The sequence below is a fragment of the Schistocerca serialis genome, chromosome 3 (genome assembly GCF_023864345.2).
Source record: "Schistocerca serialis cubense isolate TAMUIC-IGC-003099 chromosome 3, iqSchSeri2.2, whole genome shotgun sequence".
NCBI classification, from domain to species: domain Eukaryota; kingdom Metazoa; phylum Arthropoda; class Insecta; order Orthoptera; family Acrididae; genus Schistocerca; species Schistocerca serialis.
Genome location: NC_064640.1, coordinates 504,521,630 through 504,538,810, shown reverse-complemented (window position 1 = coordinate 504,538,810; position 17,181 = coordinate 504,521,630). Strand labels below are relative to the sequence as shown.

Genomic DNA, 17,181 nt, shown 5'->3' with positions numbered 1-17,181 from the left:
ACACATTCTAAATGAATCACAGTAGAACGCGAATAGTTCATAATATGCTTGATATCTGCTTCAGCGTCAGATACGAGAGTATTATGACGGAAATTTATTTATAGCGTGTTTGCTGTCAGCACTGCTACAATTTGCGCATCATCCTGAAAATTTCGGAGGATCAAAGGAAGACGAAACTCTGTCCACTGGAACATGCTGAAGGACCGGATGTCATGCTGTTGATAAATAAAATACGTAACAGGAGCAGTTATGCATCTAAGGATGAGCATAACAACCCGAAACCGGCTGCGGCAGTAAAATAAAGCTGTTTAAGTATTTGCAGCTGGTTGTTCTTTTGACGAACAATCATTAACGGTTGCGTCCGAGATACAGTATGGATAAAATTGATTGTAAATCGTGGGAACTAAATTTTAAATAACTTTGGCTTTAGATAGCGTGAAATCTTGTCATTCACGATCATGCATTAAGTTAGTGTTAAGGCTAGAAACATGCCCCTACAATAAAGGTTGCGAGAAATTAAAAAGGTCCAGTCGCATTCGTGCGAAAATAATCTGTTCAGACATCGTGTAGGCAGTTTTCCACCACGTTCAAAAATATTTGCTAGCCTATTTCAGCATCAGTCTTCGCAGAATCAATGCCATATATTCTATACGAGGGAGCATTATATCATGTATTCTGGAGTTAGGCAGTCCTCGCTGAACTACGCTGTGTTCATTACTGTTCGTGACACGTCGTACGTCAGGGAGGATATGTTTCTTCATACTACTCTTTACCTCACTTTCGAAAGGAAGCAACTGCCTATAGAAGTACACACTAATCTTGGCGAATTATTTCGATTGGGATTAACTGAAGAATTTAAAGATAGAAAGTTTTTCTGGAAACATATAGGGCCTTAAGTACAGACGAACTTATACCATTAGAATGGCAGTTCGCGCTTCGTACCAAGGAAGTAGGTAAGAAAGTAACAGCAGCTGAGATTGAAATAATATTTTCAACTGTTTAGATATGTCGAGATAATATTCAATACCTAAACTAAAGAAGCCTGTTGTTCACGTCTGAAGACTTCCCTCAAGTGTCTGCTCAACCATTGATAACAGACCGACGTGACGTGCCTTGTTAAGATCAAACATGCCTGTCAAGCGTGTATAAAATTATTTTAGGTTTTCGGCCGCGTAACGATGAATCGCCGGAACTATACTCATAAAAAGTTTTGCATCACCCCAGTTCCCAGAACTCGGGAAGATAGACGTTGATTGTGGATATTGTATCACAGACACAGTCCCTTTGACTGTTCAGAGATGTCATTAAGCCCGCCCAAAGATGTAAACAACCATGCATGAACAGCGCCTATTTAACGCATGGGGGAGGGGGGGTCAGACAGCCGATCAGTTCCAGTCATTGTACCAGAAAGGAAGTACAACGACTCGTGTTGTCTGTATTTCAACCATGCCTAGACGGTCAATACCGGGGTTCAATCGCGTCCGCATTGTTACTTTGTGCCAGGAAGGGCTCTCAACAAGGAAGTGTCCAGGCGTCTCAGAATGAACCAAAGCGATGTTGTTCGGACATGGAGGAGATACAGAGACAAGAACTGTCGATGACATGCCTCGCTCAGGTCGTCCAAGGGCTGCTACTGCAGTGAATGACCGCTACTTACGGATTATGGCCCGGACGAAACCTGACAGCAACGCTACCATGTTGAATAATGCTTTTCGTGGAGCCACAGGACGTGTTACGACTCAAACTGTGCGCAATACGCTGCATTATGAGCAACTTCATTCCCGACGTCCACAGCGAGGTCCACGTTTACAACCACGACACCATGCAGCACGGTACAGATGGGCCAACATGCCAAATGGATCGCTCAGGATTGGCATCACGTTCTCTTCACCGATGAGTGTCGCATATGCCTTCAACCAGGCAATCGTCGGAGACGTGTTTAGAGGCAACCCGGTCAGGCTGAACGAGTTAGACATACTGTCCAGCGAGTGCAACAAGGTGGAGGTCCCTGCTGTTTAGGGGTGGCGTTATATGGGGCCGACGTACGCCGCTGGTGGTCATGGAAGGCGCAGTAACGGCTGTACGATACATGAATGCCATCCTCCGACAGATAGTGCAACCATATCAGCAGTATATTGGCGAGGCATTCGTCTTCATGGACGACAATTCGCGCCCCCCCCCCCCCCCAATCGTGCACATCTTGTGAATGACTTCCTTCAGGATAACGACATCGCTCGACTAGAGTGGCCAGCAAGTTCTCCAGACATGAACCCCATCGAACATGCCTGGAATAGACTGAAAAGGGCTCTTTATGGAGGACGTTATCCACCAAGCACTCTGAGGGATCTACGCCCAATCGCCGTTGAGGAGTGGGACAATCTGGATCAACAGTGTCTTGATGAACTTGTGGATAGAGTGCCACGTCGGGTACAGGCATTTCGCTGTATGGTGGTACAACATGCTATGTGTGGTTTTTATGAGCAATGAAATGGGTGGAAATGATGTTTATCTTGATCTTTGTTCCTATTTTCTGTACAGGTTCCGGAACTCTCGGAACCGAGGTGATGCAAAACTTTTTTTGATGTGTGTATTACATAACAGACATTTCTACCTCTTTTGCGGCGATGTTCTCCAGGGTGAACAGCAGTTTACCAGTTCAGTCGATTTTGAGAGAGTAGCTGCGACGACGGTTGGAGCGTTGGGTGCTAGTTTTTCAGTGTTTCATAATTGTGTGTGTCCTAACACCCGAAAGGATGTTTTCAAATTGGCACTGTTCGTAGAAGACTACGAAGGCTGAGGCGAACCAAGGACAAATACTGTAAGATGGTCCCACAAGGCCAATATCTCGGCTAGTTGATCAGAATTTATGGCGTAGAGGTATAAAAGAAAAAACGTTTATTGATCACTAAGAACTTGAGTGTTCCCAGCGCCAGTGCACAGAGCATACGGGGAGTAACTGTTTCCCAACGGTACGTGATTAAGTTGTAAGTGCACACCCCTAAGATAATGAACCTTCCAGTGGACAGGGCAGCCGTAATCAACGGCGGTCGACCGTGCAAACTGAGCGCTTTGACGCTGCTAGCGGAGCCGCTAACAATGTTGTGCCAGGCACGGGCGTACGTATTGACGCAGCAGCGGGTTTCCCCGCGCACTGAGTCAGAGGCGGCTCGCCGGACGTGCCCCACGTTTCCCCACGCCTGCTGCGGCCGCTGCCGTGGTCCCCCACACTCCGCCCTTTCCCTCCAGCCGCTCACCGCTAACAGTCAAGCCGCAGCTCCCTACGTAACACAATGGACCTCCAACTGCGCTCGGTCAATGTACCGAAAGTTACGGATTGGAAGGTGTTATAAGAGTCCTCCTTGTATTAGGCAAATTGCTTACTACAGTATCCATATCTTGCATCCTCTTTCTGCATTTCTTCTTCCAGTGCATTTACAACTTAGGTCATTAACCGGGAACCGTTCTCCACCCGTACGTTCTACATTTTCCTTCTATTTTCTCCGATTTTCCTTTATTTTCTCGTTCGGTTATATATTCCTGTATCTTTCCTCTTATCTTTACGGGTCTTCCCCTGTACGGCCTTCCACTCTGCTTAGAAATCTCATTTCTTGAGCTTGTTTTCGCCCATGGTTCACTTGCGTAAGAAAGGTTTGGTCCTGCTACCGTTTTATGAAACTTCAGCTGGGTTTCTTTCCTGGCTCTATTCTGCTAACTTTTTAGGCTGGGGTTACACATATGGAAGTAAATTTATTTACTTTTAAGTCCAGGTCATGGTTATATTGCAAAGTGATGTCGCATCCTAGGTATTTAAAATGTTTTACTTGCGCCAAGATTTTATTATTCGAGACTGTTTTAGATTTTACTGGTTGTCTGTCGGTAGACAAAACGAAAGAGATTGCATTTCAGGGCACTTTTAGGTTGTCATTTGTCACTATTTGCTGCAACTTTTTTCCTTTTATTCGTTTTTTCGTGTTCATTGGCTTTTTTGTTGTATTTCCCATACCTGTAACAATTTGTGTGTGTGTATTGACTCTTAACTGTATTTATGAGGTCAGATGAGTAACCTCGTTGAGCCATGGTACTCCATAGCGTTTCTCTACTGACATTATGGGAAGCTTTCTCGTCCAGTACCCTGAACTCAGAGGTAATGGTCTCGGAAAGGTTGGGGACCATTGATTGCAATGAAATATTAGCTAGCATCCCAGTTTTCCCCACCAACATTAGCACGCAACTACAGAACAAGAAACAACTTTTTTGAATTCCTGTTTTGTAAATACTTAAGGTAACTGATTTCATTTCCATAGACGGTTTGTTAAACAGCGAGTTATCTAATCAGTGAGACAACAGGAACTACTTATTTGTTAGAATAGTTCTTACAGAATGAAGCCTATCTCAGTGCATTGTGAATATCACCTTGAAATACTACTCAGAAAAGAAAATGAACTACCATATTGACGACACACGCGTATTAGCAAACCTGCTTCTTTTGCGCCTCTTCTCTCCCTAGGACCAATCTCCTCGCCCATTATCTCCATCGCCATTTAAAATTAACCAAGTTATGCTTAGTTTGTAAATCTCGTGATTGCTGGAGTCACTTCTACTGAACTGGCAGTAATTTGAAGACTTCAGGCTGCCAATGCTTCGATTATGAATACTGCCACTCCCTATACTACTATGTAAAGCCAAGTTGTTTCACGTTGTTACCAAAAATCCCTTAACTTAATCGGCCAATAACTTTCGAATTTTTACAAAATTCGATAATAAGCGTTCACACGAATATGGGCTTTATATTTTTTCAGACAACGATCTGCCACTTTTCCGTTAAAACCTACCACAAGAAAGAAAATGTTGTGACATGAAAATGTGCGGCTTCCGTTTCTTTCTCGCAGTGTTTTAACTGCGATAGCATGACAGACTACTGGACAAACTGTTTCTCCCATATTATTCGCTCTCCTTATACGTATACAATTTTAAACAGGAACTACTTGCTGATTTGTTTTCTTCTTCAGAGTCTGTTTTCACAGGAAGCAGGAAAATAATCTTTATGGCTTGTCGGCTTATGATTAGAATACTACTATCGAATCCGAATCGTCCGGAAGTTTCAAGTCCTATCTGTTGGCTAATTACAACTGTAAGAACTATTGTCGGTAAAACTACTATCCTCAGAGGGTGCAGCAGCAGGCAAGGTCTCTCATATCCTGTATACCAATGATGCCAACAGACTCTCCGATTCATTTTGCTCGACTTCAATTCTCGACCAAGGTTTCGTTGGCAATAACAATAAAAAAAAATCTTAAACGTGTGTGTGTGTGTGTGTGTGTGTGTGTGTGTGTGTGTGTGTGTGTGTGTGTGTGTGTGTGTGTGAGAGAGAGAGAGAGAGAGAGAGAGAGAGAGAGAGAGAGAGAGAGAGAGAGAGAGAGAGAGAGATTGGGAGGGGGGGGGTGAAGACGGGGAGAAGAATATGGACAAATGGGGGTGGACGAAGGAGATTAGGACGTATATCCAATTTTTACACGTATTTAGCAGCTATTAAGTATTAAGGGGTTCGCTAGTAATAATAATAAAAATAATAGCAGTAGTAATGTAGTGTGTAGGCCCCATGGCAATGTAGCGTCCATTGCATGGTTACTATTATGCTGCGCCGCCTTTAATTTCAGTTATTTTTGAAAAGTAAGCAAGCAAGCAATTTCTCGTCCATCGACAGAAGCACCACCAACTCTGAAGACATTTTCATGAGAAATTTGAGTTAATATTGGGCTCACTACTACATGTAGTGGTGAGATTAAAATACCAGGCAAATCAATCTAATTCATGCTATGCTTCATGGTCGATCTCTTTTTGTATGATGTACTTTGAATTTTAGTTTATATATTAAGGATACATTTTCTCAGTGTAATGGTTGATTTACAGTACCTTTTGTTGATTTCAGTAAAGCGTTTGACGTGGTACCCCATTGCAGGCTGTTGAAGGTATGAGCATATGGAATAGATTAATATATGTGAGTAGCTCTAAGACTTCCTAAGTAACAAAACCCAGTATACTGTCCCCGTCGGCAAATCTTCAGAGACAAGGATATTGTCAGGAGTGCACCAAGTGGCAAGATTACGATTATTCTCTACATACAAAAATGATTTGGCTGACAGGATGGGTAGCAACCTGCAGTTGTTTGCTGATGATGCTGTGGTGTACAGTGTGTTGTAGTCGTTGAGCGACTGTTGGAAGATACAAGACGACAGACAAAATTCCTAATTGATGTGATGAATGACAGCTTGCCTTAAATGTAGAGAAATTGAAGTTCAAATGGTTCAAATGGCTCTGAGCACTATGGGACTTAACATCTGTGGTCATCAGTCCCCTAGAACTTAGAACTACAGGGCTATTACAAATGATTGAAGCGATTTCATAAATTCACTGTAGCTCCATTCATTGACATATGGTCACGACACACTACAGATACGTAGAAAAACAAAGTTTTGTTCGGCTGAAGCTGCACTTCAGGTTTCTGCCGCCAGAGCGCTCGAGAGCGCAGTGAGACAAAATGGCGACAGGAGCCGAGAAAGCGTACGTGCTTGAAATGCACTCACATCAGTCAGTCGTAACAGTGCAACGACACTTCAGGACGAAGTTCAACAAAGATCCACCAACTGCTAACTCCATTCGGCGATGGTATGCGCAGTTTAAAGCTTCTGGATGCCTCTGAAAGGGGAAATCAACGGGTCGGCCTGCAGTGAGCGAAGAAACGGTTGAACGCGTGCGGACAAGTTTCACACGTAGCCCGCGGAAGTCGACGAATAAATCAAGCAGGGAGCTAAATGTACCACAGCCGACGGTTTGGAAAATCTTACGGAAAAGGCTAAAGCAGAAGCCTTACCGTTTACAATTGCTACAAGCCCTGACACCCGATGACAAAGTCAAACGCTTTGAATTTTCGGCGCGGTTGCAACAGCTCATGGAAGAGCTTGCGTTCAGTGCGAAACTTGTTTTCAGTGATGAAGCAACATTTTTTCTCAATGGTGAAGTGAACAGACACAATGTGCGAATCTGGGCGGTAGTGAATCCTCACGCATTCATGCAGCAAATTCGCAATTCACCAAAAGTTAACGTGTTTTATGCAATCTCACGGTTTAAAGTTTACGGCCCCTTTTTCTTCTGCGAAAAAAAAAGGTTACTGGACACGTGTATCTGGACATGCTGGAAAATTGGCTCATGCCAAAACTGGAGACCGACAGCGCCGACTTCATCTTTCAACAGGATGGTGCTCCACCGCACTTCCATCATGATGTTCGGTATTTCTTAAACAGGAGATTGGAAAACCGATGGATCGGTCGTGGTGGAGATCATGATCAGCAATTCATGTCACGGCCTCCACGCTCTCCCGACTTAACCCCATGCGATTTCTTTCTGTGGGGTTATGTGAAAGATTTCATTAGTATTCGACATCTTTGTTCTTCGATCTGCATATATATTTCTCAACATAGTCACTCTCGTGACGAACACATTACTGCCAATGAAAGACCAATTTGTTATCTACATCTACATTTATACTCCGCAAGCCACCCAACGGTGTGTGGCGGAGGGCACTTTACGTGCCACTGTCATTACCTCCCTTTCCTGTTCCAGTCGCGTATGGTTCGCGGGAAGAACGAATGTCTGAAAGCCTCCGTGCGCGCTCTAATCTCTCTAATTTTACATTCGTGATCTCCTCGGGAGGTATAAGTAGGGGGAAGCAATATATTCGATACCTCATCCAGGAACGCACCCTCTCGAAACCTGGCGAGCAATCTACACCGCGATGCAGAGCGCCTCTCTTGCAGAGTCTGCCACTTGAGTTTATTAAACATCTCCGTAACGCTATCACGGTTACCAAATAACCCTGTGACGAAACGCGCCGCTCTTCTTTGGATCTTCTCTATCTCCTCCGTCAACCCGATCTGGTACGGATCCCACACTGATGAGCAATACTCAAGTATAGGTCGAACGAGTGTTTTGTAAGCCACCTCCTTTGTTGATGGACTACATTTTCTAAGCACTCTCCCAATGAATCTCAACCTGGTACCTGCCTTACCAACAATTAATTTTATATGATCATTCCACTTCAAATCGTTCCGCACGCATACTCCCAGATATTTTACAGAAGTAACCGCTACCAGTGTTTGTTCCGCTATCATATAATCATACAATAAAGGATCCTTTCTATATATTCGCAATACGTTACATTTGTCTATGTTAAAGGACAGTTGCCACTCCCTGCACCAAGTGCCTATCCGCTGCAGATCTTCCTGCATTTCACTACAATTTTCTAATGCTGCAACTTCTCTGTATACTACAGCATCATCCGCGAAAAGCCGCATGGAACTTCCGACACTATCTACTAGGTCAAGAACGCCACTGTAGTATGTTTAACTTACTTTAAGGAGACACATCCTGATCTCTGCATGCACCACTTCGTAAATATCGAAGTGAAGTCCTGGAATAAGTTCTTTCTGTTTCAGAAACTGAAGAAAATCGGATGTGGCCGAGTTGAGCTTACGACCACCGTTTCCCTCACTGCGGGCAACAACAACCCAACTTCGCACACACTATCGAAATCAGTGATCACCGAACACAGCTTTCGTTCTTCTATAAATTTCAATTGGAGGCACGTTTTCTGCGGTGAGGAGCTATTACCGCTCGCTGTTTCTTACGTAGCTGCATCGTTACGTTACATACAGCCACGTTACACGCTGAAATACGGAGCCCTCTAGCGGCAGTTTGTTGCATCTGTCATCAGCAAAGCGGGAAAGTCAACCGAGTAACATGTACGACATGGAATACCTCAACCGATGTTGAGAACAAAAAATTGAAGCATTACTTCGCTGTACGCTTTCTCACAAATTAAATTTTTAGTTAGCACGTCGTTGAGAACATCGACTGAAATCTGGGTGTTTAAGATGCTGTTCTGTTCTGCTTCTTGTTGCAATTTTCGCTTTTATAATCGTGGTAGCAACACTGACTTGTCTGTTGCACAAAGAAGTGCAAGTTGTGAACATTTATTGTCTACGATTATAAAGGCGAAAATTGGAATAATAAGCAAAATAGGAAGGCGGCTGCGCCATCCAAATTTCAGTCTTATGTTATTAACTCTGAAATAACTGAAGATTGTTTTACCTCAGCTGAAGATGAGTGAAAGCCAGCAATTTTTATTGGCACAAAAAACACGAAAAACTGGCTGGTTACTATATTTCTTAAAATAATAATGCATATCTACTGAGCTCAACACGCAGTAAAATGGGTAACTTAATGTTGGCTGCAAATATATTTCTTTACGTGAAAGTATCTCTCTCGCCTTATCTCTACGAAAGATATTCGATGGAGCTATCGATCATAATGGTCGCTAAGTACTCTAAATGCATCAACAGTATTTCCAGAGAACTACATTGTCATTCTTACAGAGATTTCCATTTAAATTACCTGTGCATAGTCATCAGTCCCTAAACTTACACACTACTTAACCTAAATTATCCTAAGGACACACACACACACACACACACACACACACACACACACACACACACACACACGGGAGGACTCGAACTCGAACCTCCGCCGGGACCAGCCGCACAGTACATGACTGCAGCGCCCTAGACCGCGCGGCTAATTCCGCGCAGCTGAGCATTTCTATTACAATTTCTGATGGCCTGTACCGACCTTTGGCCATCCTCACAGCAGGTCTCTGAATTAGTTCGGATTTTCGTCACGCCTGCAACAAACAACTGAACAATGCTGTAGCATTTAACAATTTGAAGCCGCATTGGCTGTTAAACGAAATTACCGATTCCGAAACTCTCAGTTCAACTTCAACTGAATATTGTTAAAACATAAAATGCGTAACAATTAAGAATATGTATGAATCTGGATTCCAATAGCAGTATCTTAGTAAAACTTTAAAGTAATTATTATATTTTCATGTTGACGTGAAATTGTGTATCTTATTGTAATAATTTTGATCAACTAACATCAAAGTTGCGACAAGTAAGATGAGGAGAGGACAATGAAAACGTCTGCTAACATCAGGATCGAAAAGCCATTAGCTGATCGAAATAAGGCTTGTTTTAACCGCCATATTGCTTCTACTGCACAATCGAGTTGATTGTGATGTATTTGACGTGTCCGTGATAAGTTTACAAACACTGGTTAGTAACATTCAAGAAACCGTAGCATTGGAGGCAACTGAACACACCACAACAAGGCAGCAACTCATATGAACAAAATACGTTATTCAAGTCCGTTAGTTTTCACGGGCAGCGTCATTATAAAATGCTAGAGCAACTAAACTGCCGACGTTTCGAACGACTTGCTGTGGTCTCCCTTCACTGGAGAGAACTGCAGCAAGTCTGTGGAAATGTTGGCAGTTTAGTGGCTTTAGTGTTGCATAATGACGCGGTTTAACACCCAAAATTAGTTTGTTCAAAAGCGAGTGATTATTTAAAATTCTTTATCAGAGACGAAGAAAAAGTCTATGTAAATATTCCTTAATATTAGGACGACCACAGCACATGCCTAGATTAACGAAAGTGCGCATTAATATTAGTACAATGCTTTGTATCGCCACTGTAGCCTGAAGATTGTTACCTTAATTAAATCACTTAATGAAGCAAGAAAGTTGAATGGTAGGTGTCTGGAAGACCATGCTCTGAGATTGGTCACACTAGCGTCTTATGGCATTTCTTCGAAGATGCATCGTATTTTATTTTCATCATAACCCTTCCATTCGCCTTCCCTAACACTTTCGGTTATCATCTCATTTCGTATCACTTCTCAAAATTATCCCTAAACACTTCTACGATGTGATATGTTCCCCACGCATATTTTAGTCAGATTCCATCGGTTTGTCTTTGATGCAGGCATAATCTAAAATGCATCCACATTTAAAGACAGCTTCAACTAATTGGACTAAATGAAAATTTTTGTCTAAGTCTTTCTCCATTTGTTTACATTCATTAAACGACTATACTTTCCTGTAGGTACCAACATCGTCAATGAACTATCTTACAGTGCTGTTGATCCTGTCTGGTAAGTCGTTTATACTGAGAACATTGGAGGTTTTATGACGCTTTCTCATGGCAGATTACATGTTTGTTTCGTTTCTGTGGATCATTCGCCGTCCACTGAAACGCACTAGGTTCCGTTTATCAAATGATCCTCGAGCCAACTTCACACTTTCGTGTATTGTACCTCTGTTGCTTGTCAACGATATGGTGCTCTGCGTGTGCCGCTTTCGGAACCTAGTAAATGAAAATCTGTTCTTTGACCTGCGTCTACTATATAGAAGTTGTGTATGAATAGAGCAAGCTTTGTTCCACAAGAGTGTTTGCTACTGAATCCAGGCTCATTCTCTGACAGAACGTTATCTGTTCCAGGAACGCCATTTTTGACCTAATATTATTCTCTAGGATCCTTTAACAGGATACTTGTCCATACTTCTGTGCATCTGACTTTTATGCCTTTTGTAAACAGGAGTGACCTGCGTTTTTCCTGTAACGCGGGACTGTCCTCTGGGCAGTAAATCCTCGACGGAAATGTGGTAGGAAAGCGGGTAATTCCGTAGTGTGTTCAATGTAAAATCTATTCAATACCATCGAAGTCTGGAGTTTTGTTTGCATTAAACAGTCTTAATTGTTTTTCTATATTTAGACATACTTTCTCCGATGTTAGTTAGCACATCGGGAACCAGTTTCTTCGAGCTATCAGCTAATAGGTGTTCCGCTTCCTCCCAGTTCATTTATTTAAGGTCCTTTGTGAAAGTTCCTTTCCATGTGGCACGAGGTCTGCTTCTGTATCCATTCGTCTGTTTCCACTACACTGCTAATTCCGTGTTTCTTCCCTCTTTCATGTGGAAAACATGCCACACAAGCTTGTCTTATTCAAGCAACTATTTTATGCAGGCTACGTAAACCATTTCTCAGCACATCATTTGAGATATGATCGCGGTAACTCTCCTTCAAAATTCGCCTCAAACATTGTTGCCGAGAAACAATGAGCTAGTGTGCTGATTTTTATGACATTTTCCAGGTTTCACATGCCTATATATGGCCATCGGGAAGATGATAGAGGTGTACCACCAAAGCTTTATGGACATACTTTGAGCGTCTAATTGCCATGTGTCTAACGTCTGTTGTAAGGCTGCGGAAACTCCCAGTTCTGCTAGTGATGTCTGCATCTACATCCCCGTTATTGCAAATGAGAATGCCAAGAAATGTAAATCGGTCGACCTTTACAGTACTTTCAGTTTGACTGTAGTTTGAGTAAACACATTTCCACTTTTTATGCACAGTGCTTTTTATCCCTATTTACTTTTACCCTTTTAGAACTTGCCATTCCATCCCGCCTGGGAGTCATTAGTTGTAAACCGTGATGTTTCTGGCAGAAGAACGATGTCATTAGCAAAATCCGTAACTTGTGGAATTTAAAAGCGAACACTCCACGGAAGAAACGCAGGTCGTTTGAAAAACATCACTTGATCACTCGCTTAAGAGAGAGAGAGAGAGAGAGAGAGAGAGAGAGAGAGAAAGAGAGAGCGCACTAGCTTTCCTACCATTGGCAGCCATCTGCCTGCAGTATCGCCACACCTTCCCAGAAAGCTGGTGAAGGGAAAAACACGGCTTTCAAAGAGTTCTCTCGAATTTCACAACATGGTATGGCATACAACATAGCAGCACGCTTGCAAATAGTTAAGATACAGATACTGGTAACCGCGTTTATATCTGTCTTCCATCAAATGCTAATGAACCCTACAATGCTTCGCCAATTGCTAAATATGTATGGAAAGCGGATATACGTTGTAATCTGTTCCTCTCGCTCTGTAAGTCTCCTCTTCCTCCCCATCTCACTGGTCTTGAGCCTTTTTATTGTTATTGTCAACGAATCCTTGATTGGAACTGAAGTCTTAAAATGAATGGGTGAAAAGGTTGGGCCGACCTGCTGCTGGCTGTGTGACGATAGTAGCTTCATTGACGGTATTTCGCAGACGGATAGGATTTCAAAGCTTTGGACGATTCAAATTGCGTAGTAGTATTGTAATCGTAAGCCAATAAGCTTTAAGACTGTGAAAACGGAGTGCGAGGAAGGAAACCAAACAGCACGTTTTCACGGCAGAGCATTTTCTTTCTCTCAGTCTGTTTGAACATAAAATCTCTATATTGTTTAAAAATATATTTAAACTATGTTCATCTGATAATTATTGGAGTACAGTAATAACTTCAAGTAAATCTGTGAACAATTTATCGAGATTTTTGGTAACGTTTAACAACGTTCTGTCTTAAATAGTAGTATAGAAGTATATATTAATGAAGCATTAATGTCTTCGAATCTACAAAAAAATATACCCGCACTCAGAAATGAACGCGTATTGAGACAGTCTCTTTCAATATGCAAGAAACTTCAACGCGGCTGTTTTTGAGAAGATTACTACAGATTTTAATGGAGTGTAATTACCGCTGTGATAGTTGCAATATCAATTCACAGAGGCCACTTTCGTTTCCTTATCTCTAATTGCACATGACAGTTTTTTGTTTTCCGAGCTTAGTTCAATATAGCACAGCAAACAATACGAGTGCTCCAGCTGGAAGAGTACCTTTTCAATTTATGTAAGTTCCTTGAGTGAGGTGAATACTAAGTTTGATATTTGAGATAAGCTGACAGTCTTTAAAAAATTGAACTATCCGTCGAATAAAATTACAGATAATGTTGATTTTGTTCTCTTTGTCCCCGCTCCCTTCCGTATGAGTCGAAGACAAGGTAACTACACCATACACGAAGCCACTAACTGTGGTCTAAAACACACTGCTTAAAATTATGAACTTAAAACATCTTTTCTTGGACTTAATGGATTGAACTTAGCATTAACGAAACTTCGAAAACCCTGTTTCACTAGGAGGATAAGGTACATGCTCCAGGGATTTACGGATGCTGGTGACTAGATAAGCTCACAGACCAAAGCAGTAGGGTTTCTAGCGATCAGAACACAAGGCAAGGAAACTAATAGTCACATCGTTCAAGTAACGTTCAGTTGTTTGAGTGTGGAACAAAAATGTAAAGCCAGAACCTTCTCTCTGGACATGTCCATCTCCAATCCAGTGATATGAAGTTGGGAGGAGTTTAACAGAACAACACTGAGGAAGCTAACATAATGAAATACTTCCTTATTTTATCCACACTAAAACCACAGTATTAAGATACGTTAGCAAATTCCTGCGCCATTGTGGTATTTCGCAACAACAGACTAACTTCTGCACACTCTCGTTTAGAAATGACCTCAACAATTCGCTGTCACCTTGAAGCTCCTTATCCTTTGTGGAAGAGATGGCAGTTACCGGAAATCTAGTCAAGGAAGATGATCTAGAACCCTTCGCCAAGTTTGAAATAGGGGTTGGAGATTTCATGGCAGTGTGTGCACGCAACTGCACGTAAGTTGGTTAGCGACAAAACCGTGGCAGAAATAAACATGCCAGTGTTCTGAATTGCTCTTTGTAGGTGCTTTTGAATCTTAACATATTGCGGCACATTGTGAAGGGATTGTTTTATCTCAAAGCAGTAAGGACACATTTGAGGCTGCCTTATTCCATAGTTCTCAGCCACTTTACCACTATTGTCTCCAATACGACTACAGTTGCCGGTGAAGGGGTGTGCGAAGCTAGCCTACATTCTCATGTTAAAGAACTGTGTATTTTTTGCTTGATTACTGACAATTCCTGGTAACGGGAAACAAGAATTTAAATTCGAACTGCAAGCAAATAGAAAATCGAAACGAGAATTCCAGTTTTTACAGCAAGTACTTTTGAGTCCTTTAAGAAGAGAAAGGAGAACAATAGAATAGCAGCACGATTACAAAGCAATAAGCAGGTGCGTATGGTATGCGTAGTCTTAAGTCAAGCCCAAGTACAAGACTGGCAATAATTGTCAATTGAAATTATTGCGACTATGGTCTTGAAAATATGAAAAAATATTTCTTAAACCGAAAGCATTGCGATCTGGTTTCACCATGCTTTATTGTACTCTAAACTGTGCATTCTAACTAAAGTGATGACTTAGTATGATCGTGAATTATGCTGAAAAATGACGTTTGGCGTTTTACTCCTTTGGTATTAACCAAAACTCCATGTGCAGCATTAACTCTTCGTCCTCAATCAACGAGTTATCTTTGCCGAATGTAAGCATAGTTACGATGTAAGTGGGGTGTGCGGTATGCTGTATACAGCGTTACTCCGTCCTACACTACGTTATCCAGTATTGTGTGCTCTATACGGATTTATGTACACAACCCACTTTTACAGTTCGGCTGCTCCGGCTCAACTTTTACGTACAGAGATGTTTTGTGCTGAATACAGGAAATGGTCATCAGTCCCCTAGAACTTAGAACTACTTGAACCTAACTGACCTAAGGACATCACACACATCCATGCCCGAGGATTTCCGGACTGAAGCGCCTAGAACCGCTCGGCCACAATGACCGGATCTTTAGGTTAATTAGGTTTCAGTAGTTTTAAGTCTAGGGGACTGATGACATCAGATGTTAAGTCCCATAGTGCTTAGAGCCATTTGAATAAAGGGAATCATTTTACGGCTGGTATCTATTAAAAGTCGTTAACAACTTAATCTGTGGCAATACTGCTTTTGCACTCGACACATTGCTTTCATGATGGCGTGTAGAGAAGAGAGGCGAGGGGAGGGGAGGGAGGAGAAGAGAAGAGAAAACTGTGCAACGAAGTTCAGAACTTTTACATAGGGATTCCAGCCAATTTCTACATGAAACCATAAAGTAGTAACTGGTGTCAAAATCACAGTTGGCTGCTTCTCAGAGGAAGACTGGCCAGGAGCTTGTTAGGACACGGTATGAAACACTCAGTAATACCACTCCAATTTTGTTTCATTTCATAATTCAATGAAAACGTTCTCTTAATTTTGCATTAAGAGAGCTCCTGGCAGAATTTTGTTTTTACACGTCATTCCTGGTTAGTTCGACTACAACTACGATAATTACTGTGTCGCTAGGTTTTCACTGAATGTGGGCAATGTCAGTGGCAGAATGCGACACAAGTACCAACATCCCCGTTGTGTAATTAATGAGTTAATTATCCTGTACGATAATCTCTACCCTGCTTTTACAAAAAGAAATTAATGGTTATTTGGTTTTCAGATTCAGAACGTGGTTGTGCCTAGCATATTCGTCAGGTCACATTACTACTAGTGCACTCGTGCCGTTAGCTTGCCGTACCAATAAAACCATACCTAATGATGAACGCCGCAGGCAGGTTACAAACTGTAACTCGCACTGTTACGCATAGTTGAAGGAAAGTTTAAAGGTTAGAACTAAGTTCCGTTCGCATAGAAACCTTCATCGATGTAGCAGTAACAGAGACAAGATGATGATAGTAAATATGCAGGGACTACGTTGTTACTAGTACCTGAATCCTCTTGACGTCGCACGATCTAGGTACGAGTGTCTCTCCTATCTCTGCTCAACAATAATGAAATTATAATGTACTGGGTACGAAGTCCCACGTGTTTTGTATTACATGCATGTATGGTTAAATAGCTTATTAAAAGTGCACAGTCAAAAATAAAAGGTGAGCGTGTAAAAGTTGAAATGGCAGCCTAATACATGTAGTTTTTATCTTATGTTCAGAGAACGATGTTTAGTAGTCCATGGTGTAATTAGGTGCCAAGAACGGAATGAACGGTGACAGGCCCGCCCTCCCATTTCCGGCCCATGAGTCAACATACACGGAAGCGCCGAAGAAACTGGTATCGGCATGCGTATTCAAATACAGAAATATGTAAACAAGCAGAATACGACGGTGCGGTTGGCAACGCCTATACAGGTAAAGTGAGTGTCGCAGTTGTTAGATCGGTTACTGCTGCTACAATGGCGGATTATCAAGATTTGACTGTGAACCCGGTGTTGTTGGCGCACGAGCGATGGGACATAATCATCTCCTAAGTAGTAATGAGGTGGGGATTTTCCCGTACAATCATTTCACGAGTGTACCGTAAGTATCAGGAATCCGGTAAAACACCGAATCTCCGACATCGCTGCGGCTGGAAAGAGATCCTGCAAGAACGGGACGAACGACAACTGAAGAGAATCGTTCAACGTGACAGAAGTGCGAAACTTCCACAAATTGCTACAGATTTCAATGCTGA

The 17,181-nt window shown here is 42.2% G+C and overlaps 1 protein-coding gene across 7 annotated transcripts in view; it reads right to left on the bottom strand.

Moving 5' to 3' along the window:
* The window catches only part of LOC126470388 (beta-1,4-glucuronyltransferase 1), a 323,239-nt gene that overhangs the window by 118,926 nt on the left and 187,132 nt on the right, over positions 1-17,181 (bottom strand). The gene's annotated exons all lie outside the window — the stretch shown is intronic.